Below are 23,268 nucleotides of genomic sequence, written 5' to 3'. Positions count from 1 at the left end.
TACCTCAGAAAGAAGTCTCCCGCCGGTTCCGGAGGGTCCACGCCATCGGACCCCATCACAGGTCGTTTCCCGCCGATTGTCCGCCATTTCCAGCTTGTTCCCGCCATCTGCAGAGTTTCCCGCCACTGGGCGACGCTTCCCGCCAAATCCGAAGATTTCCCGCCTTGGAAGAGCAGCGGACGCCATTATGGGCGTGCCAAAGGAGGGCAAGAGGCCGCCTCCCATCGTGGGCCAGGACAGAAAATGGCGCCAAAAGTGGAAACCGCCCCCACCAACAGAGACTGTGATGCTGGAGGTGTCTGTCAGCGTGAAAGAACTACCCCTGGAGCTGACAGTCACCGAGTTGCCCCGGGACCGCCCTCAAAGTGGGAGGAGACGAAAGAAAAGAACGAAGATGGGTGCCGCCTGGAGCAGTCTGGAGCGAGCGCACCCGGAGGCAAGAAGTCTAACAAGGAGTAGCAGAGAAGCTCACCCGGAGATGTCCAGAGAGCAGAGCAGCACCGGCCCGCTGGCCAGGAGCCTGCTGGAAGAAGAGCAGAGCAGCACCGACCCGTTGGTCAGGAGCCTGCTGGACACCACGACCCCACTAGGCCTAGTGGAGGTCCTTGCACAGCTCCCCCGAGACCGGGAGTGTGCACAGACTGCCCTGGAGGGCCTCGCACGGAGGATGGCCCGGGTACAGCGAGAGACATTGGCGGAGTGGAGCCGAGAGATGGCCCAGCAAATCAAGACCCGGAGCACGCCAGCTAAGATGAGGAGACAGACCGCCTCTGAGGATGGCGCGGGAGGACCCAAGGCCGGAGACGGCGCCGAGAAGGGAGCCGAACGCATGGAGGCAGGTAAAGGGGACGCCTATACCCCAAGCCGGGAAACCGCCCACCTGCCCCAGCTCCCCGTCGCAGAGCCCGAAAGTCCCCCTGCTGTGCCCGTAGCCGCCATGTCACCGCTATGGACTAAGCCCCGACCGGAAGCCGCCGCAGCGACCCCTGTGACGTCACGCGCCTCGACCCGGAGCGTGACAAAGCAGGAAATACCACCAGCCTGGTCGCAAGGCCTAGTACCCCCGGGCGCCGCATCACCAACAGCGCCCCCTACCTCCGCGGAGCCTCCGGCCTGGCCGCAAGGCCAGGTAGCCCAGGGCGCCGCCGTCCTAACGGTGCCCTTCACCTTCCAGGTGCCCCAGGCCTGGCCGCAAGGCCTGGGCAACCCGGGCGCCACCACCACCGCGCCCGCGCCCGTAAAACCAAGGGTGCCACACCTGGGGGAGGACTTGTTCAGCCAGCTCACATGGCCGGACGGGCGGCCCTTCATCTGGCCCGAAGAATTCCATGAGCTGGAACGGCAGCAGAGACTAGGGCCCTTGTGTGAGCCCCTGATTCCGGCTCCGACGCCCGTGGCACGGATCTCGCCCCCGCTTGAAGAGGCCCAATTTGAGTGGGACCCCACCGGAGAAGACCTAATGGGGTTCACTCAGGAAACCAGGGCAGCTGCAGCGGAGCGTGCTGAGTGTTGCCGACAGCAGCTCGAAGAGTTTGCGAGGGAGCGGAGAGAGAGGCGGGTCCGGGAACAGCAGGCCCAAGTACGGAGTGCCGAGCAGAAGAGCCGGACCAGGAGGGACCCCCGTGCAGCGCATTGTCCCCGCACCATCGGGACAGTGATCAAGTTCAACCAGCAGCATGGGTGGGGCTTCATCCGAGACAACAACACCCCCGGCGACGTCTTTGTCACGCGCAGAGACGTGGAGTCCCATCTGCCGGAGGGGCACAGAGGTCGTGACCTCTACATCGGAGACGAGGTCACCTTCACCCGGCACAAGTGTGCCAAAGGACCTTACGCCCTCCACGTACACCGCCTGACGGAGGAGGAGTTGCGGTGCGAGGAGGAGGAGCAAGAGGACCCGGACGGGTCTGAAGTTACAACCAGCTACAAGCAAAGAGCAGGAGGAAGACGCCGTTGAGTGCGGCAGAGCAGTAGATGTAAATAGTTACCCGACCGGGTACCAAAGAAACTGTTGCTACATATATATAGTCCCCGTTGGGACCAGCATGAGTGAACTATTTACCCGTTATTCCGTAATCCCACAGGCTGAGGACTGTGAGCAGCCATTCCCTTCCCTTTACCTGGCCGAGGACTGAGAGCGGCCAACTTCCCCTGTAAATAGTTGCGCGTCCTAAAGCGCCCCCTACCGGTTTTATAGGAAAACCAGTTTTCCAGAGAGACTGTCGCACTTTACCCAGTCACACGTTGCACAGTGACCGGAGGAGGAGCCAGAGGCGACGAGAATGTTTTATTTGCTAATATATGTTGTTTTATATGTTCATGAAAAAAAAAAAAAATGTATGTTTTGGTGTTATTTATGTCTTACAGCCCGAGGACGTGCTGTGATTTACCAGGGGGGAATGTAGCACCCTGAGGATTCGGCTTCTACAGGGGTATTGCACCTCAACCCAGAGGTGTGATATTCCACTCCCGGGTAAGGAAGGAGTGTGGAACTGAGCTCGGTAGGCTGCATGCACTACATACATCCCATTTCCGAGGAACAGGCCGACGGTACTCCCACTTAGAAATGTGCAGGTACGACCGAGTCTGTTCCTGGCTGGAGTGGGAGGGGGGTGGTACATCCCAAGTAGTGTAGGGGCAGATAGGGGGAGCAGCCTGGGTAAAGATAGGAGCTCATTGGGTGCTGGTCACCTGAGCTCACACATAGAGGGTGTATATAAGGTGGGCACCAACTAAGAACAGGGTCAGATGCAGAGAACAAGTCAGCAAGCAGAGGAGAAGAGAGACCCAGAGTGAGAGAGGAGAAGAGAGACCCAGAGGGGGAAACAGAAAAGAGGACTCCAAGAACCCAACTTAAATCCCCGGGTGAAGAGTCGGCACAGGGTACCGGATCCCAAACTGGCGGGGGCAGAAAACACACCCTAGCCAGAGACCGGAGGCCGTGGGCAGCATCTGCCACGGCCACCCATCACATCCATCCCGAAGGCACACCACATGAAGGGTCAGGGAACCCAAGGCCAAGGGTGTCCCAACAGAAGGCCCGAGGGAGCTGGACCTAGGTGGATCACTGGTGGGGACGGCCAGAGAACGGGACAGAAGGAGAGCTCAGGGCCACGCTCCGGACTTGTTTGGGGGTTGGCTGGATCCAGGACCTGGTGGACGCAGCACGGCTCGGGTGGTCACTCGAAGCTGGAGTGACCAGTACAACATCTGCAGTAAGTAAACACCCTTAACTGCACAACCCGACTCTGTCTTCATTGCCGTCTGCACCGCACCACCACAACCCCCATCCTCTGCACCTGTCCCCCCTGAGGCTATACCCCTCCCGTTGGGGGTTATCTCACCAAGCTGCGCACCCACCATCAGCCTCAGAGGACCCTGCTGCAGCGGCGGCCACAGTGACCGCATCACAACGGGTGGCGTAGTCGACACAAAAGAACTCTTAATAACATCTGTAGGACTGCCACATAACACTGAGTTTGACGCCCTGGGCACGGGCCGGGTCACAGCCGCTCGGAGACTACAACCCCCCATCTGATCCGGTGCCGGGTATTCCCCTCAAAAAGGAATATGTCCCAGGGGGCGCGTCAAATGTATCATCCTATCACTATATACAATCTTTCAAGACTATTTATCCTTTTAATTGTTTTTTTTTCTGATTTTTGGGTATTATGTATGAAGGAGTCCTTTTTAGAAGGGGCATGGTTTACAGGGCTATAGTCTGTTCAGAAATGACCATACAAACAAGCGAGGGGGGGGGGGTGTGTTTATTTGTAAAATCATCCTTAAAACCCATCTTGCGTGAGAATATATGTGAATCTAATGAAAATCTAGAGTCCCTGTGGGTGGACATAAGGGGAGGGGGAAAAGATCATAATTTACTGATAGGGGTTTGTTATAATTTTCCAAAAATAATGGAAGCAGCCGAGAATATCCTCATAAAGCAAATAGATGAAGCAGCAACTCAAGGAGAAGGCATTATTATGGGGGACTTTAACTACCCTGAAATACATAGGGGAACAGAAACCTGTAGTTCAAGCAAAGGTAATAGGTTTTTGACAACTATGAGAGACAATTACCTTTCACAACTGGTTCAGGACCCAACAAGAAGGGGGGCACTGCTAGACCTAATATTAACCAACAGGCCAGACCGCATATCAAATATACGAGTTGGGGGTCACTTGGGTAATAGTGATCACAAAATAATAAGTTTTCATGTATCCTTTAATAAGATGTGTAGTAGAGGGGTTACAAGGACACTAAACTTCAGGAAGGCAAATTTCCAACGGTTGAGAGATGATCTTAGTGCAATAAACTGGGACGATAACCTGAGACATAAAACTACACAAAGCAAATTGGCGACATTTATTAGCATCCTGAATAGGACCTGTGCACAATATATACCCCATGGGAATAAACATGCTAGAAATAGGAGGAAACCACTATGGCTAAATAGAGCTGTAAGGGGCGCAATAAGTGACAAAAAGAAAGCATTTAGAGAACTAAAGCAAGCAGGTAGTGATGAGGCATTAAATAAATACAGAAAATTAAATAAATTCTGTAAAAACCAAATCAAGGCAGCAAAGATTGAGACAGAGAGACTCATTGCCAGAGAAAGTAAAAATAATCCCAAAATATTCTTTAACTACATAAATAGTAAGAAACTAAAAAATGTGTGGGTCCCCTTAAAAATAGCCTGGATGAAATGGTGGATGAGAATGAGGAAAAAGCCAATGTGCTAAATGATTTTTTTTCAACAGTATTTACACAAGAAAATCGCATGACAGAAAACAGCGATAACAAAAGTTCTCCATTAAATGTCACTTGCTTAACCCAGCAGGAAGTACAGTCCTCCTGATAAATAGTACAATGATGCAGAGGGAGTCACTGTTTTCTGTCAAATATCATTTTTGGCAGTAAACAACTATATAAGGCTGGCACCAAAATGTAGTTTATTGCGTCTAGGAGTCCATCTAAAATAGGGGGGATATACACGAAAAATGTTGTTGAGCATACAGTGACTGCATCTGCATCATTACAGTTAATGGCCCAATCGCTGCATATGCCTGAATCCCATTTTCCAGGGCGTCAGATGTAAAACATGATGGAGCCACGTCACATGTGGATTAAACGCAACATGAACATAACCTTAGGTAAAAGGGTTAGTCGTTATTCCCTCTGACATATGTACAGCTGATTGATGATGATTTGACTTCTGGTGCTCCCATTCATGTAGATCTTCTGCTCCAATATTCAGCACTCCGACAAAAGGGGACAAGGTGATGGCATATGTGGGCAGCTATCACTATTGTGTTTTAAGGGAGTTACAGAAGCAACTAAGAGTTCCACAACATTCACAACCTTCAATGGATAGGGCCATAAATATTTACCGCCACTTCTTCAGCTTGTCGCCTCTTAAGAAGTACTGAATCAGATAGTTATTGTTGCTTTTAAAAGAATTTGACTTTACACAAGCAAGTATAACTGTGTTTTAATATTTGGGAGATGCACAAAATGGCACCACGGCGACAAGTTTTGCATCAATTTTATGTTTAATATGAACTAACTAGTGATGAGCGAGCATGCTTGCCACTGCTCGGTACTCGCCCGAGCATCTCAGTACTCGAGATGCTTGGAGCTCGCCGAGTACTTTCAAGATGCTCGGGCGGGAGCTCGGGTCCCCGTCCTGCATGTTTGGCGCTATTTAGAGCACCAATCATGCAGGGATTGTCTGCCACTCACTGTAATGTCACAGCCATGGTGGTTGTGGCATTACAGTGGTTGCCCAAATCGATGGGAACAGTGCTCACAGTGAAACATGAAAAGCCGGCAATTCAGCAGCGGCATACACCGGTACCCGACAATTTAGAACAGAAAGAATAGAGCATCACACATAGATTAGATAGATAGAAACATGTCAGTCACATATATAATAAATACAGTGGCAGTGTTGGTTACTGTACTTGTTATTTAGTGTTAAAATAAAGGATTTATTAAAAAAAAAAATAATAGTGTTTTCATGCACCCGCCTCTTTAAAAAAGCCGGCCGGCAATTCAGCAGCGGCATACATCGGTACCCGACAATTTAGTGCAGAAACAATAGAGCATCACACATAGATTAGATAGATAGAAACATTGTCAGTCACATATATAATAAGTAGAGTGACAGTGTTGGTTACTGTACTTGTCATTTAGTGTTAAAATAAAGGATTTATTAAAAAAAAAATTGGCGTGGGGTTCCCCATAATTTTAGTCTCTAGCGGAGGTTAAGCAGACGGCTGGGTCAGATGTTTGAAGCATGGGAAGGGGGTAATACCCACGGAGCTTCCCAGGCTACTAATAGCAGCCCCCAGCTGAATACCTAGCCTTTACCAGCTATTAAAATGGGAAACCCCCCAAAAAAATGGCTAACCAAGCAAAGGCTAGGCAGACAGCAGGGGGCTGATATTAATAGTCCAGGAAGGGTGCCGTGAATATTGGCCCCCTCCCAGGCTAGAAACACCAGTCGTCAGCTGCCCCAGAAATGGCGCATCCATAGGATGCGCCAATTCTGGCACTTAACCTCTCTCTTCCCACTGCCCTGTAGCGGTGGCAGTGGGGTAATAGGGCTAGGGTTAATGTCAGCTTATAATGCCAGCTGACATCAAGCCCAGGTTAGTAATGGAGAGGCGTCTATAAGACACCCCCATTACTAACCCCATAGTCAAAGTTAAAAAAAACACAAACACCCAGAATAAAGTCCTTTAATTGAAATAAACACACATTCCTTTAATGTTCTAAATTAAACCATACTTACCATCACGCCCATTCCAGCTGAAGCCAACCTCATCCTTACCTTTCCATGGTTCCCAGGACGGCTCCAGCTCTGCTACATTCACATGACAGGCTGGATCGCAGCCGAAAGCTGCCATCCAGCTTGCCATGCCGCAGACACTGAGAAGCGCAGGCATGCTTGCGCTCCTCAGTGTCTGGCTGTGACGGCATCCAGATGAGCCAAGTTCATGTCCAATGAAATCAGCTCACCTCATGTACGTCACTGACAGTGTGGGAGAATTCTCCTGCGCATGCGGTGAGCGTGAGAGAATTCTCCTGCGCATGCGGTGAGCGCAGGAGAATTCTCCCACGCTGTCAGTGACGTGCATGAGGTGAGCTCATGTCCAATGAACACAGCTCACCTCATGCACGTCATTGACAGCGTGGGAGAATTCTCCTGCTCAAGCGCTGAGCGCAGGAGAATTCTCCCACGCTGGGATGGCATTGAGATGACAGGCTGGATCGCAGCTGAACGCTGCCATCCAGCTTGTCATCCTTCATAGACACTGCAGAGCGCAGGCATGCTTGCGCTCTGCAGTGTCTCTGAAGGATGAAAAGTCACCCTACTTATTATTTATGTGACTGACATGTTTATATCTATCTATGTGATGCTCTATTCTTTCTGTTCTAAATTGTCGGGTACCGATGTATGCCACTGATGAATTGCCGGCTTTTTTAAAGAGACGGGTGCATGAAAATCGGAGGGCTCTAGTGTGTTCCAATTGCCCTGCTATGTTTTTTATGCACCCTCCTATATACCCTGCCTGCCTGTCTGCCTATATATTCTGCCTGCCTGACGTTTAATTGAGCACCGTTCCCATCGATTTGGGCAATTTTTGACCTTCTGCAGACCGCCGGGGGGGACCGCCAGAAAAATGCTCGAGTTTCCCATAGACTTACATTGGGCTCGTTGCTCGGGTCGAGCACCCGAGTATTCCAATGTGCTTGACCCGAGCTTCGAGCACCCGAGCATTTTAGTGCTCGCTCATCACTAGAACTAACCTTTACCAAGGCTACAAAATGTCATTTGAATGTGTTCCTAAAAGAAAGATCCTCTTACCTGCTGAAATTTGCACATCTGCAACAATTCTCTCAGGACGTGCAAATTTTTTAGGAATAGCAGCAAGTTCAGCTACTGCATTCATTATGTTGTCCCATTCGGACAGCAAAGCTTCTGGATCATCCAAAGATCGGATCACATCAGAGGGAACAGTCAAAACAATATTGTCTGTTATTAGTTCAGCCCAAGGAGCTGGGTATTTGCAAATTGTATCCAACCAGTTAGAAAGGTTCGTCTGGCCTGAAAGAAAAAAATAATTATTTACTTAAATTTAAAATGGCAATATTATTTTCACTACTTAGAATAATTATTATTTACAGGGTAATGATGCAGTGCACGCCCCCTTAGTAAAGACCATAAAAATTAGCACTAAACAAAAAGGCCTTTATCTCTGGAACCATACGGTGGAATAAAAAAAAAAAAGGGGGAATACTCAGGTGAGCAGTCGGAATAAAATAATAGAAAAAAAAAGGGTCAAAAAAACGGGTCACTTTTAACCTGACAGGTCCTCTTTAAATTAAATGTCTTTGTGTAAACAACTCACGTTGTTAGTATGTTGAATGCATTTCTATGTTTTTTTGTTCTGTTTCTTGCTTATGATTGACACCAGGAGCCATTTTTTATCAACGGTTGGCATTTCTCCTCTGGAAAAATTGAGTCACTGGATCATTGTGGTAACTTTGAGCACATTTCTATTTATTTCTGACTTGCATACACACCAAGTGGCTATCCACTGAATAAAACTGACTATGGAAAAGTAATATTTCACATTATTATTGTTTATGGGGCTAGAAAGATGTATTGCATTTGTTGAAATGAGTTTAGATATTGCTTTAAAAATTTCTTATGCCATTTAATTGATTTTCATAAAAACCTTTCATTATCTAATAAAATATTTATCTATTTATCTATTTGCCTACATCACCTTTTTAGTACCTCTAACCTACCAAGACCAGCGCAGATACCCTATTCTTATTCATATAAATAGCAGTGTACATAGCAACATGTGGAATGATTTACCAGAAGTAAGAAATAATTATATTCATTGCAATTATCTTATTATTTATAGCCTTTTACTAACCATCATCATATTTAAGAAAAATGTAAGAACACTGGCTCTCATGTAATTACAAGCAGCATAAATAACAAGTAAAGCAGACTAAAATTACTTACCTTTTATAAATGTTGGTGCTGGTTCTGCTCCATAGACTGTAATGGGAACTATTCCTAGCTGACTTTTCCCCTTGACAATAATATACAGGAGTCCTCCCCAGACACTGGATACCACAACCTTTTCATCAACGACATTTTTTCTACGTACAACCACTGGAGCACGACACAAGTCTTTTGCTGAGCTCAGATCATCAGAATGGCAGCCAACCTGCACCTGAAACAAGACTATAGGTGAGAATAAAACTGTACTTTCCACTAATTTACAGACTCTACTTAATTCTTTACATTATTAAAGGTTTTTAACTGTGTTTGGAGGAAAACAATTAAGTTACTGTGTTTAGATGTTAAAAAGTTTAGTACACACACCTATTAGTATTAGTTGTGCCCCTAGTGTGTACTAAGGGCACAATAACCCTGCAGATGTATCTACTACATGCCTCCCTATATACAGTATGAGACCCCCATAGCCTCCGTATATACAGTATGAGCCCCCATAGCCTCCCTATATACTTTATATAACAACAATAACTTTATGTAACAAAGAGCAGCTCTAAATCAGACGTGGTGTGATCAGAAGACTGGGAATTTGGAGATTTTTTTCCCCATTTAGACTGCAACAATTTCATTAAAAAGTTGTCTTTTATTGTGTTAGGCTGTGTGCCCACGTAGCATTTTTCAAGCGTATATGCTGCGGAATTTCCGCAGCGTAAACGCTTGAAAAACGCATGTATATCCGCACCCCATGGTCCCCAATGGGATTCCGCAAGTTCTATGCACATGCTGCGGATTTTTCCGCAGCGTTTATGCCGCGTTCAAAAATCCGCAGCATGTCATTTAATTTTGCGTTTCCGCAAGCGGAATTGCCTTTGTCCAATGCATAAAAAACGCAAGGCAATTCCGCATGTGGAAAACGCGTGATAAACGCGCGAAAAATGCGCGATAAACGCGTGCGGAATTCCGCATGCGTTTTTCTGGGAGAGGACTTGCATTTATGCAGCAGAAATTTTCTGTTTCATAAATGCAACGTGGGCACATAGCCTAAAAATAATGAATTTCATAGTTGTACTTGCTTCTTTATCAGATATAACACAAGTAATGTTCCTAATGTTTTACCTAATAAGTAAACCAGTATGGCTTTGAAACAAGTTATTTTAGCACAATATTGAATGGGATATTTACCAACTTAGTCTGGTTAAAAATATATATATATTTCCTAATATAATGGGCAGTGCCACTTTTTTTTCTAACACCAAAAGGTAAATATAAAGGTATTACATAGTTGTCTATTCAATTGAATAAATGTGATGTGACAGTCCATTTCTCCTGCATCAGCTTGGGCCATGGGGTTAAGCCGTTATACCTACGCTTGCAAGTCCATTGCAAGCAGTTTTATTTTTACAAAAAAAATGTTGCTTTGACAGGACAAAATCTGGACTGAAAATTAAATATGACCTTCTCAAGCTGGGGCACAAACAGAACTGCGTTGGCAGATACCTGGAGACCTTTTCCCACAGTTGAGGCTGGAAATATAAATGTTCCTGGTTTTCCAGGAGGCAGGTAGAGTCCTGTACTCCTCCATGCATCGTCACCTAGATACAAAATATTTAAACACCACAAACACTCAATTAAAATGTTCTGCTCTTTAATATAATGCATGCAAGCATACAAGTATTTTAACTTTTCTGTGGTTCATGGTGAAGATGCATGCTTCACCAAACGTGGATACTTCGCAAGCTGTATGTAAGGTCTAAATTTTAATTCTAGAAAAATTAAAGTAAATTAGTCATATGATTTCACAATAAAAACTTCATAAATTATTAAATTGATTTCTTAGACCCAATGAGGCTGGTGTACTTGCTTTAACCCCTTTGCCCCGAAGCCTGTTTTCACCTTCCTGACCAGGCCAATTTTTGAATTCTGACCAGTGTCACTTTATGAGGTAATAACTCTGGAATGCTTCAACGGACCCCGGTGATTCTGAGATTGTTTTTTCATGATATATTGTACTTCATGATAGTGGTAAAAAAATCTTTGATATATCTAAAGTTTATTTGTGAAAAAATTGGAAATTTGGAGACAATTGTTAAAATTATGCAATTTTGAAACTTTAAATCTTTATGCCCTTAAATCAGAGAATCATGTCACAAAAAATAGTTCATAAATAACATTTCTCACGTGCGCAATTTTGGAACCCAAATTTTTTTTGTGAGGAAGTTATAAGGGTTAAAAGTTGACCAGCAATTTCTCGTTTTTTCAACAAAGTTTGCAAAACCATTTTTTTAGGGACCACATCACATTTGAAGTGACTTTGAGGGGTCTATATGACAGAAAATACCAAAAAGTGACACCATTCTAAATACTGCATCCCCAAAGGTGCGCAAAACCACATTCAAGATGTTTATTAACTCTTCAGGTGCTTCACAGGAATTAATGGAATGTGGAAGGAAAAAATAAACATTTAACTTTTTTTTTCACAGACATTTTACTTTAGACAGATTTTTTTTTTACTTTCACAAGAGAAACAGGAGAAAATGGACCCCAAAATTTGTTGTGTAACTTCTCCTGAGCACACCAATATCCAATATGTGGGGGTAAACCACTGGGTGTATGGCAGGGCTTGGAAGGGAATGAGCGCCATTTTACTTTTTGAATGTAAAATTTGTTGGCATAATTAACGGATGCCATGTCGCGTTTGGAAGGCCACTGATGTGTCTAAACAGTGGAAACCCCCCCACAAGTGACACGATTTTGGAAACTAGACCCCTCAGGGAACTTATCTAGATGTGTAGTGAGCACCTTGAACCTTCAGGTGGGGGAAAACTACTGTTTGGGCACGCAGAAGGGCTTGGAACTAAAGGCGTGCCATTTGACTTTTTGAATGTAAAATTTGCTGAAAAATTAGCGGACACTATGTCGCGTTTGGAGAGCCCCTGATATGCCTAAACAGTGGAAAACCCCCACAAGTGACACCATTTTGGAAACTAGACCCCTTAGGGAGGGAACTTATCTAGATGTGTGGTGAGCACCTTGAACCCCCAGGTGCTTCACAGAAGTTTATGACGTTGAGCCGTAAAAATTGAGAAATCACATTTTTCCACAAAAATGTTTTTTTTAGCCCCAAATTTTGCATTTTTACTAGGGTAACAGGAAAAATTGCACCATACAATTTATTTGGCAATTTCTCCTGAGTACGCAGATACCCAATATGTGGAGGAAAACTACTGTTTGGGCGCCCGGCAGAGCTTGGTAGTGAAGAAGTGCCATTTGACTTTTTGAATGTAAGTGGAAACCTCAAACAAGTGTCACCGTTTTGGAAACAAGACCACTCAGGGAACTTATCTAGATGTGTTGTGAGTACTTTGAACCCTCAGGTTCTTCACAAAAGTTTATAACATTGAGTCGTAAAAATAAACAAAAACAAAACCTTTTTTCCCGCAAGAATGTTTTTTAGCACAAAATTTTTCATTTTCACAAGGGTAACAGGAGAAAATGGACCCCAAAATTTCTTTTGAGTACGCAGATACCCCATATGTGGTTGAAAACTAATTTTGAGGCATAGTGCAAAGTTCGGAAGGGAAGAAGCGCCATATTGGAGTTCAGATTTTGCTGGACTGGTTCCAGGGTGCCATGTCACATTGGTACAGCCCCTGAGGTGCCAGATCAGCTGAATCCCCCATACGTGACCCCATTTTACAAACTACACCTCTCAATAAATTCATCTAGGGGTGCAGTGATCATATTGACACCACAGGTGTGTCACAGAATTTTATACCATTGGGCAGGGAAGGAAAAATAATTACATTTTTACCACGAAAATTTTGTTTTACTCGTAGCCCCAGATTTTACATTTTCACACTGGGAAATGGATAAAAATGGCACCAAAATTTGTCCCACAGTTTCTGCTGAATGTAGAAATACCCCATATGTGGCTGTAAAGTACCACTTAGCCACATGGAAAGACTCGGAGGGTACAGAGCACTTTTTGCCTCCTGAAGCACAGATTTTCCTATAATAGTTTGCGGACTCCGTATACAGAGCCCCTATGTGATATCAGAGCAGAATCCCCCTCAAGTGATCCTATTTTGAAAATTATACCCCTTTGTGAATCTACAGGTCTAGTGATGATTTTGACTCCATGGGTGTTTTCCAGAAACAAGCAGCAGTGGATGTTGCTGAGTGAAGATTACAAACTGCTGTTGTAGTGACCATTACGCTATAGCGACCAGTACGTTGTAGTGAACAGTAAGTTATGCCCAGCTCGTTCTTCTGGAGACATGCACCCATAAATTAGGCAGGCTTTTATCGCTACAGGAATACCAAACATGTGGATGCTAAATGTGATTTAGACACATACTGGAGCTCAGAAGGCAGGGGGACATTTGGATTTGGGAGCACAGAATTCACTGGATTTCTTTTGGAAGACGAGGAGCTATTTAGTTTTTCCATAGCCTTTGTGCTACCAGTGATGTGGAAGCCCCTATATTTTTGATAACAGATCACGGCTTGAGTGGGGCCTTGCTTTTTTGTGAATGGAGTTGAAACTTTTGTTGGGGACATTTTATATAACATTTTAAATCACGTTTATCCTGCACTGTAAGCTAAGCACTTATATGGGGGTTTCCATCTAAATCTACGAGTGCCGTTATTCAGGTGAAATAATAGTTAAAATGAAAAGGGATCTATTCACTATAATGAAGCAGCAGAGTTACTCTAGACTCCATCGGGCCTCCGTTCAGCGGTGTCCTTCTTTTCAGAAGTGCACAAAACTGTGGCCGACGGCAATTTTATGCACACCTAATAAGAAGACATCCACCGCCGGAACATAGACCAGATGGCGTCCACAGTGTCTCCATCTGCCTCATTATAGGGTTCCGTCTGAATCACGTATTTCCCAGATTTACACGGAAACCACGGTTTAAGCGCTCAGCACAGAGTGCAGGATAAATGTGAGCGGAGCCTTACTGCGATATTTGGGAGGCAGAAAGAACCGATCAACAGCTGGTGAAGAATTGGTTTTATTTATTTTTTACGCCGTTCCTCTTGCAGTGTAATTGATTAGACGACTTCATTCTTCGGGTCGGTGCGATTATAGCAATACCAGATTTATATTGGGTTTTTATGTTTGGCAGCTGTCACACGCTAAAAGATGCTTTTTATTGTTAAAACAAGTTTTTGCATCGCCATATTTTGATAGCTATAATTTCTCCATATTTCTGCCGACGAGTCATGTGAGGGCTTGTTTTTTTTTTTTTTGGTACCATTTTCGGGCACGTGACATTTTTTGATCACTTTCCATTGCGTTTTTTTGGGAGGCAGAATGAACAACAAAAAACAGCAAATCAGGAATGTTTTTTTGGGGATTTTTTTTATGCCGTTCCGCGTGTGGTAAAATTGATAAGGCAGCTTTATTCTTCGGGTCAGTATAATTACAGCGATATTACTTTTATATCTTTTTTTATGTTTTGCCACTTTTTCACAATAAAAATTATTTTATAGAAAAAATAATTATTTTGGCATTGCTTTAGTCTGACAGCTGTAACGTTCTTATTTTTATGCTGACAGAGCTGTATGGCAGCTTGTGTTTTACGGGACAAGTTGACGTTTTCAGTGGTACCATTTTTATTTACAGCAGTATTTTTTATCGTGTTTTATTCCACTTTTTGTTTGGCGGTATGATGATAAAGCATTGTTTTTTGCCTTGTTTTTCCTTTATTTTATTACAGTTTTCACTGAAGGGGTTAACTAGTGGAACAGTTTTATAGGTCAGGTTGTTACGGAAGCGGCGATACCAAATATGTGTACTTTTTTTTTTTACACAGATAAATATATTTATTGGATTAATATTTTTTCTTCATTTAGTGATTTTTTTTATTTTTTTATAATTTTTATTAACTTTTTTTACATTGCCCCATGATGGGAAATCATTTTCAAACTGTCAGATCGCGGATCTGTTGCTCTGCAATGCATCGGCACTGCAGCGCATCAGAGCAGCATCTGACAGGCAGGAAGGAGGCATCTCAGCTCCTGCGCTGAGTGGCCACCTTCCTGCAGGACCCTGAAGGACCCCATGGCCATCTTGAGACCGGAGGTAACTATGGAGATCATCAACACAATGCGATCGCATCGCGTTGTGTTGATGGAATCAGAGGGAACCCACTCCCTCTGCGATGCCCTGCGATGTCACTGTCACTATTGACAGCGGCATCAGGTGCTGAGGGGCTGGGCGGTGCTGAGGGGTGTCAGCTCTCATGTAGAGCTGACACATGCATGTGATCGCGACGGCGTTCAGCGCGAGCTCGCCCGATCACTGCACTGTACATGTACTGCTCTATGCGGGAACAAAATCAATCAATGTCTTAATGGTTGTTGTGACAAGACCAGGGGCAAGGGCTTGATGTTGTTTACATTTCACTCATTTTCATTTCATTCATTTACATTTTACTCATTTTATTACCAGCTCTGTCCTTGTCCTTCGTTGGCTACATAGCACTCAATTAGAGCTATGCAGTGAACAGAATCATCAGCATTCTATAGAACCTTGTGATCACATGATGCTGGTTTCAGACCCAGATCAGCTCTGCAAGTGGTGTTTGTCACCGCTGAGGGCTGTTTTCCCTCTGTAAGTGGGGCTTGCATGATTGCCCCAGTTACAGTGTAAATAATTATATCTGGTATAAGACATGGACTTTAAAAAAATCTAAACAAGAAACAGTAATCTAAAAGTATTTTTTTCTATATTCACAAAAAAATATATAAATTACATATTAATGAATAAGTAGTACCTCAAAATCGTGCTAAAAAAAAATACAATTTGTTCTGCATAGCACAAAGCCTCATACAGCTTAGTGAAAAAATCAAAAAATATTATGGCTGTTAAAAATCAGAGCGGCAAAATGAGAAAAAATTTTGGGGATTAAAGACTATGTCCATCATCACAAACCATTTTTATTGCTTGCAATAATTTTAAATAAAAAATAAGAACCCCTACATATACAGTACAGACCGAAAGTTTGGACATACCTTCTCATTTAAAGATTTTTCTGTATTTTCATGACTATGAAAATTGTACATTCACACTGAAAGCATCAACACTATGAATTAACACATGTGGAATTATATACTTAACAAAAAAGTGTGAAACAACTGAAAATATGTCTTATATTCTAGGTTCTTCAAAGTAGCCACCTTTTGCTTTGATGACTGCTTTGCACACTCTTGGCATTCTCTTGATGAGCTTCAAGAGGTAGTCACCGGAAGTGGTTTTCACTTCACAGGTGTGCCCTGTCAGGTTTAATAAGTGGGATTTCCAGCCTTATAAATGGGGTTGGGACCATCAGTTGTGTTGTGCAGAAGTCAGGTGGATAAACAGCTGATATTCCTACTGAATAGACTGTTAGAATTTGTATTATGGCAAGAAAAAAGCAGCTAAGTTAAGAAAAACGAGTGGCCATCATTACTTTAAGAAATGAAGGTCAGTCAGTGCGAAAAATTGGGAAAACTTTGAAAGTGTCCCCAAGTGCAGTTGCAAAAACCATCAAGCGCTACAAAGAAAGTGGCTCACATGAGGACCGCCCCAGAAAAGGAAGACCAAGAGTCACCTCCGCTTCTGAGGATACGTTTATCCGAGTCACCAGCCTCAGAAATCGCAGGTTAACAGCAGCTCAGATTAGAGACCAGGTCAATGCCACACAGAGTTCTAGCAGCACACACATCTCTTCAACAACTGTTAAGAGGAGACTTTGTGCAGCAGGCCTTCATGGTAAAATAGCTGCTAGGAAACCACTGCTAAGGATAGGCAACAAGCAGAAGAGACTTGTTTGGGCTAAAGAACACAAGGAATGGACATTAGACCAGTGGAAATCTTTGCTTTGGTCTGATGAGTCCAAATTTGAGATCTTTGGTTCCAACCACAGTGTCTTTGTGCGACGCAGAAAAGGTGAACGGATGGACTCTACATGCCTGGTTCCCACCGTGAAGCATGGAGGAGGAGGTGTGATGGTGTGGGGGTGCTTTGCTGGTGACACTGTTGGGGATTTATTCAAAATTGAAAGCATACTGAACCAGTATGGCTACCACAGCATCTTGCAGCGGCATGCTATTCCATCCGGTTTGCGTTTAGTTGGACCATCATTTATTTTTCAACAGGACAATGACCCCAAACATGCCTCCAGGCTGTGTAAGGGCTATTTGACCAAGAAGGAGAGTGATGGGGTGCTACGCCAGATGACCTGGCCTCCACAGTCACCAGACCTAAACCTAATCGAGATGGTTTGGGGTGAGCTGGACCGCAGAGTGAAGGCAAAAGGGCCAACAAGTGCTAAGCATCTCTGGGAACTCCTTCAAGATTGTTGGAAGACCATTTCCGGTGACTACCTCTTGAAGCTCATCAAGAGAATGCCAAGAGTGTGCAAAGCAGTCATAGTTTTGATGCCTTCAGTGTGAATGTACAATTTTCATAGTCATGAAAATACAGAAAAATCTTTAAATGAGATGGTGTGTCCAAACTTTTGGTCTGTACTGTATATGAAAAGACTAAGTACAATCTTATTGGTCCTGAAATATCTTCTGCACTGATTTAGGAGCTATATACACAAAGTGTCATGATAATAAGTTTAATGAAAAGTACAGTTATGGGAAACCAAGCACACCCTCATTAAATTCTATGGATTTACCCATCTGGTCATACACAAAAATCTAGTCTTTTGAAGTTCTTAAAAGTAGGTAAATACAAACTCTGATGAATAACAGTACATGTCAAATTACAGTGCCATTATTCATTTACAAAAAAAAACTAAACTAAAACACTGAAGCAGTGTGTGAAAAATGAAGTACTTCCTATGAATAAATAGCTTGTAGAATTAGCTTTAACAGCAAAAATGCGAAGTTTCTGTATGACTTATCAGTCTCTCACATTGTAAAGTGAGAGCAAAAGTTCCTCCAGAACAAAGTTACTTACGTTCATTGAGGTTTGTGGGCATTTGCTTCTACACAGCTCTCTTAAGGTCCCGCCACAGCATTTCAGTTAGATTGAGGCCTACACTTTACTGGGTATTTTTCAGCCATTCTGATGAAGATTTGCTGGTGTGCTTGGAATAATTGTCCAGTTTCATGACCCAGTTTAATCCAAGCTTTAGCTTTTGAATAAATGGCCTCAACATTTGACTCTAGAACACTTTGGTATACAGTTTATGGTTGACTCAAATGGCCCATATTCAACACTTGTGTTTCTCCAGTTTTCTGAAGTTGAAAAATAAGCTCAAATCATCACCCATCCACCACTATGCAGAACAATTAGTATGAGGAGTTTGTGCTGATATGCTGTGCTTGGTTTTCGAAAACGTGATGCCGGACAATATTGCCAAACAGCTCCACTTTGTTCTTATCTGTCCAAGACACATTGTTTCAGAAGTCTTGTGGTTTGTTCAAAAGCAACTTTACAAACCTGAGCCATGCTCTTCTGTTCTTTCACAGAAAGAAGAGGGTTTCTCCTAACAACCCTACCAAACAAGCCATACCTGTTCAATGTTTGTACAATTGTACTGTTATGAACGTAAATATTTGCCATGCTAACTGAGGCTAAGACTGTGTGCATGCAAATACGCGTCAAAAACGCATGTAAAAAACGCATGCGTTTTTCTGCCTAGGAGATGCAGAAATGCTCAGGAAAATTTCTGCTTAATTTCTGCATCATGGGCACTAAGCCCAAGGCTGTGTATCCAGAGAATGTAACCTGTAGTTCTTGTTGTTTTTTTTGCAATTTGGCTTAGTGCCCACGATGCAGAAATGAAGCAGAAATTTTCCTGAGCATTTCAGCATCTCCTTGGCAGAAAAACGCATGCGTATTTGACGCGTATTTGCCATGCGTTTTTCCAATGCATTGTATAGGCAAATACACATGCAGAAACGCACAAGAATTGGTCATGTCCGTATTTTTTCTGTGAGTAAAATCTGCGCAGAAAAAATACGGACCATGTGCACAGAACTTGCAGAATGTCATAGGAAGTCATGGGATAAGGTATGCAATGCTTTTCTGGAGCGTTTACGCGCTGCAAATACGCACCAAAAACGCATCGTGGGCACACAGCCTTTCTCTGAGCATTGCACAGTCTTATCTTGTTGACTTGGGAAGAGATTGTCAACTGTCTTGAATGTATTTCACTGGTGAATAATCTTTCTCACTTTAGAATGATCAACTCCACGTTTTTTGGAAATAGTGTTATATACATTCCCAAATAAATAGGCAGCAACACTTGCTTCTCCAAGATAATTACTGACGACAGAAGAAGATGCCAGCAGCAGTGCCATTGCAAAACTAATGGCAAGACCGCCAGCTTCAGAAAAAAAAGACTGCCTGCTTTTTCCTGAAGTGATTTTACCTAGGAAAACCACAGCAAGTGCACCGGGCTTCTTAAAGACAACGTGTGCCCATAGTCTTTCTGTGCTTTGCAAGAACATTGAGGCAATTGTAGCCCTATTGAATGCATGAATTTGTAAATCAGTGAAAATAAGTCAGACATTTAATAGTGGATTGCGAGATAAATTTTTTTGTGTAACTCACTAGGCAAGCTACGCTTCTCTCTCTTATGACACCTATGACTGGTTTACACTTACATCAAAATTGTTAATCAAAAGAAGGAAACCACAACACTTACTGACTATTTCATTGACTATTCTGTGAGTGCCATGTTTCCTTCTTTTGAACAAGATAAAAGGGACTGAAATTTTTTACTGAGCACCACGGTCTTCTTAAGTGAACGTCATGTCCATGCACAACGTGCGTGGTACTTTCTGCTTGTTTCAAAATGTAAGTGTAACATCTTTAGTAAATTTGGCACATTTTACAAATCATTTTTACACTCTAAGGTTGCATTCATATAACTGTTTTTTTGCTCTGTATACTTCAGTGGTGAAACAGACAGTACACGGACCCAATGTTAACCTATGTGCTAATGTGCATGGGTTATTGGTCACACAGGCTCCTAGCCCATGTGGAATAAATTGCACGGTATGTTAGTCCGGTCTATTTTACAACTGAGACTAGTGTAGCTTCTATGCTTGTTCTTTGTGCAGACGGGTACACAGAGACAGTCATGTCCACAGATTGCAGACATGACTGGATCAAGTTTTCAAAGCGCGGTCTGAACTTACCTTAATGGAGGCAATACACATTAGAATAAAATTGAATGAATTGACTTATTTTGACCATAGCAAATGATCATTAGCTTTTTTTCTGTAAAATGATCATTCGTCTCAGCCAGCAACTGACCAACAAACTTTGAAATTGTTTAAAACACCAGTTGGGCATTTTGGTATTTTTTGGCCAGTGAACAATGCTAGCTGCATTATTGGCTGGAAAAATCCAATATTGGCTGATGTAGTCTATCATGTATTTTGGGCCATTGATGAATGATCACTCAGTGGCCCAGTTTCATCTAATGTGTATGGTAACCTTTAAGCCAAATCTAGGCTACAACATTGTTAACTATATTTTTTTGCTTTTATGACTTGACTTAGAAGGATACATTACCATAATTTGTAGCATCAATTTCTACTGTTAAACAGTTTTTGTCTAAGCAAGGAATATTGCAGAATGCTGGATCATCTAGACAGCTGACTTCTTGGGCCAAGCACATGATAAAAGCTTCTTTGGAGCAATTTTTCACTGGATGTTCTTTACCAACATTTGGTAAATTAACTTCTTGAACCAGATATGCAAGCTCTTGCCTTATTGATGAAATTAGAGGATTTGCTGATAACTTCAAAAAACTTGCCACGTCCTTTCTGAGCTGGGACAGCCAGTAACTCAAAGGTGGTTTTAACTCAGACCCATTTTTAAGTTCACTCAAAAGATGACACAATGCTCGAAGGAAATGATAAGTGTTAGCTGCTGCCTCAAAATCAAGTGCTTTATACAATTTTCTATCAATTGTACTGGGTAGAATACTTATTCCAAATTTGTTAAGGATTTTATTTCCTGGATATTGCGAAACCACATCTGGATTGGAGTAAGACCAATACCAAGATTGACCAGCGATAAGAAGACTTCCTCCCTCTGCCACAAACTGCTGGATTTGTTCTGCTTCCCCATCACTGTAAGATGCACAGCAGTAGACACTGAGTCCAGGAACCAAATCAGATACTACACAAGGTAAGCCTTCTTTCTGTAAGATGTCAGCAAGGGCTCCCAATTCTTTATTCACACCAATCTTTCCCTTTCTACCCATCTCTAACCAAGAAATTGTATTTATTGCTAAAGTCTTAAGTTCAGGTTTATCTAAAAATGCTTCATGTCCCCCAACAACAACACGTCCCCTGCCATAAAAGGCGGCACCAATAAAGCATCGATAGTCATCAGTCATTCCAACTGGAAAAGTCAGAGGTCCATGAAGCAAAAGTTCTGAAGGAATACTTCTTCCACTGATGTCCAAACTGGTTATGCCTTGCAGAAAAATCTTTAGGTCAGTTGAAAAGTTCACACTATCAAAAGAAAATCACAATAAACTTCAGCAGGGAATATGAGATATTTAACACATTTACATGAGAAATTTAAACTCAATATATCTGGTACATAAACAGGCACCAATCTTGAATAAGATGTTCATATCCCCTGATTTCTTTTTTCTATTTAGTGAGATATCTACAGACTAGTAGCTATAACAGTTTTTGTAAACTGACATATACAAAACGAATAGGATCATAGGAAATAGAATGATGAATGAACGATCGTCAATCGGACCATCGTTGGTCAGCTATCGGCCCGTGCACACTTCTGATTACATCGGTCAAAGGCATTGTTCGATGTAGTCAATGCGAATCATTGCCCAAAAAAAATTCAACATGTCTGACCATGATTCTGAATGATTATGATAATTCGTTGGTTGAAATAATCAATAGTTCATTTCATCAATCCATCCGATGATTGGTCATTATAGTCGAAAGTGGCCATTTCCATTAACTTTGAGTTAATGTGATAACTGGCGATAAGGGGGAGGAGGGAGAAATCACTGAGCTCCTCAGACACTTTAACTAAAAAATGAGATCAAAGGAAAAAGTAAGAGAAAGTGTGTAAGAATGAACGACAGTAAGGGCTCATGCACATGACAGTTTAAATCAGAAGAGTGCTATCCGATGGCATCCAAGTGTGGTCCAATTTTCACGGACTGACTGAAGGTGGAGAGAAAGTGAGACAGCAAGACAGCAATTCCTTAATAGGATATTTAAAATTAGACTGCAATTTTTACATTATTAGAAACATTCTGAACTGTATGTACTCACTCGTTATACCATGGTGTTAATGGCATTTGATCACTAATATTAACATTTCCTCTTTCTCCATAACTATCTGTAAAATACACTCCAGCAACAGAAGTTATCTTATTTCCAGGAAAATGAAACAAGACATTATCTGGTTTGTGCTTGTAGGCCCAATGCCAGGCTTGAGCTCCAATAAGAAGACCTCCTCCTTTTTTTAAAAATGTGATAATGTGCTCTGCCTGAGCCTCGTCATAACCAGCTGTACAATGAACTCCTAAGTCTTTCTTCAGACCAGTGGTCTTTTCAACTTTGTGGCCAGATGCAGAGAGTGTCTTTTCCAAACTGCTGAAATTCGTGTCAACACCAATTACTGCTTCTGAGGAAGGTTTCAGCCAGGATATTGCATTCTTCAGGAAATCCATGAATTGAGGATGATTCATATATGTTTCATGACCCATGACTATGATTCGGCCTTTTCCGTACTTAGCGGCAGCAATAAGGACATGCTTACCACCAGGACTCACTACCACGGGGAATGCGGTATCACCAGTTAGAAGAAGACTGCATGGTACACTGCTCCCAGAGAAATCTAGATTTCTGATGCCCTTGACAAGGGAGTAATAATCTTCACTAGAACACATATTGGTTATGAGCTGGAATTAAAAAAAAAAGGGTGAAAGCATTAAGAAAAAAAGATATCTTCTAAGATTACCAATGAATTTTAATTTAGATAACTGAACATAAAAGTATTAGTGATGAGCGAGCACTAAAATCTTCTCGTACTCGTTGCTCGGGTCGAGCAAATTGAAATGCTAAAGTGCTCAGTCCGAGCAACAAGCCCAATGTAAGTCTATGAAAAACTCGAGCATTTCTGCGCCCCTCCCCCCACCCCCCGACGGTTTGCAGAGTGTCTAACACTTGCCCAAATCGATGGGAACAGTGCTCATATGACATGGGAACAGCATGGG

At 42.9% G+C, this 23,268-nt stretch overlaps 1 pseudogene; it reads right to left on the bottom strand.

Annotated features, from left to right (window-relative positions):
* Window positions 1–22,983, bottom strand: part of LOC141167266 (TRPM8 channel-associated factor homolog) — a 28,370-nt pseudogene extending 5,387 nt beyond the window's left edge.
* Between the last annotated feature and the right edge of the window lie 285 nt (window positions 22,984–23,268).

This window comes from Phyllobates terribilis, unplaced genomic scaffold (assembly GCF_046119375.1).
Source record: "Phyllobates terribilis strain yellow unplaced genomic scaffold, ASM4611937v1 Scaffold_11__3_contigs__length_659146591, whole genome shotgun sequence".
Taxonomy (NCBI): Eukaryota; Metazoa; Chordata; class Amphibia; order Anura; family Dendrobatidae; genus Phyllobates; species Phyllobates terribilis.
This window is presented reverse-complemented; position numbering and strand designations above follow the sequence as displayed.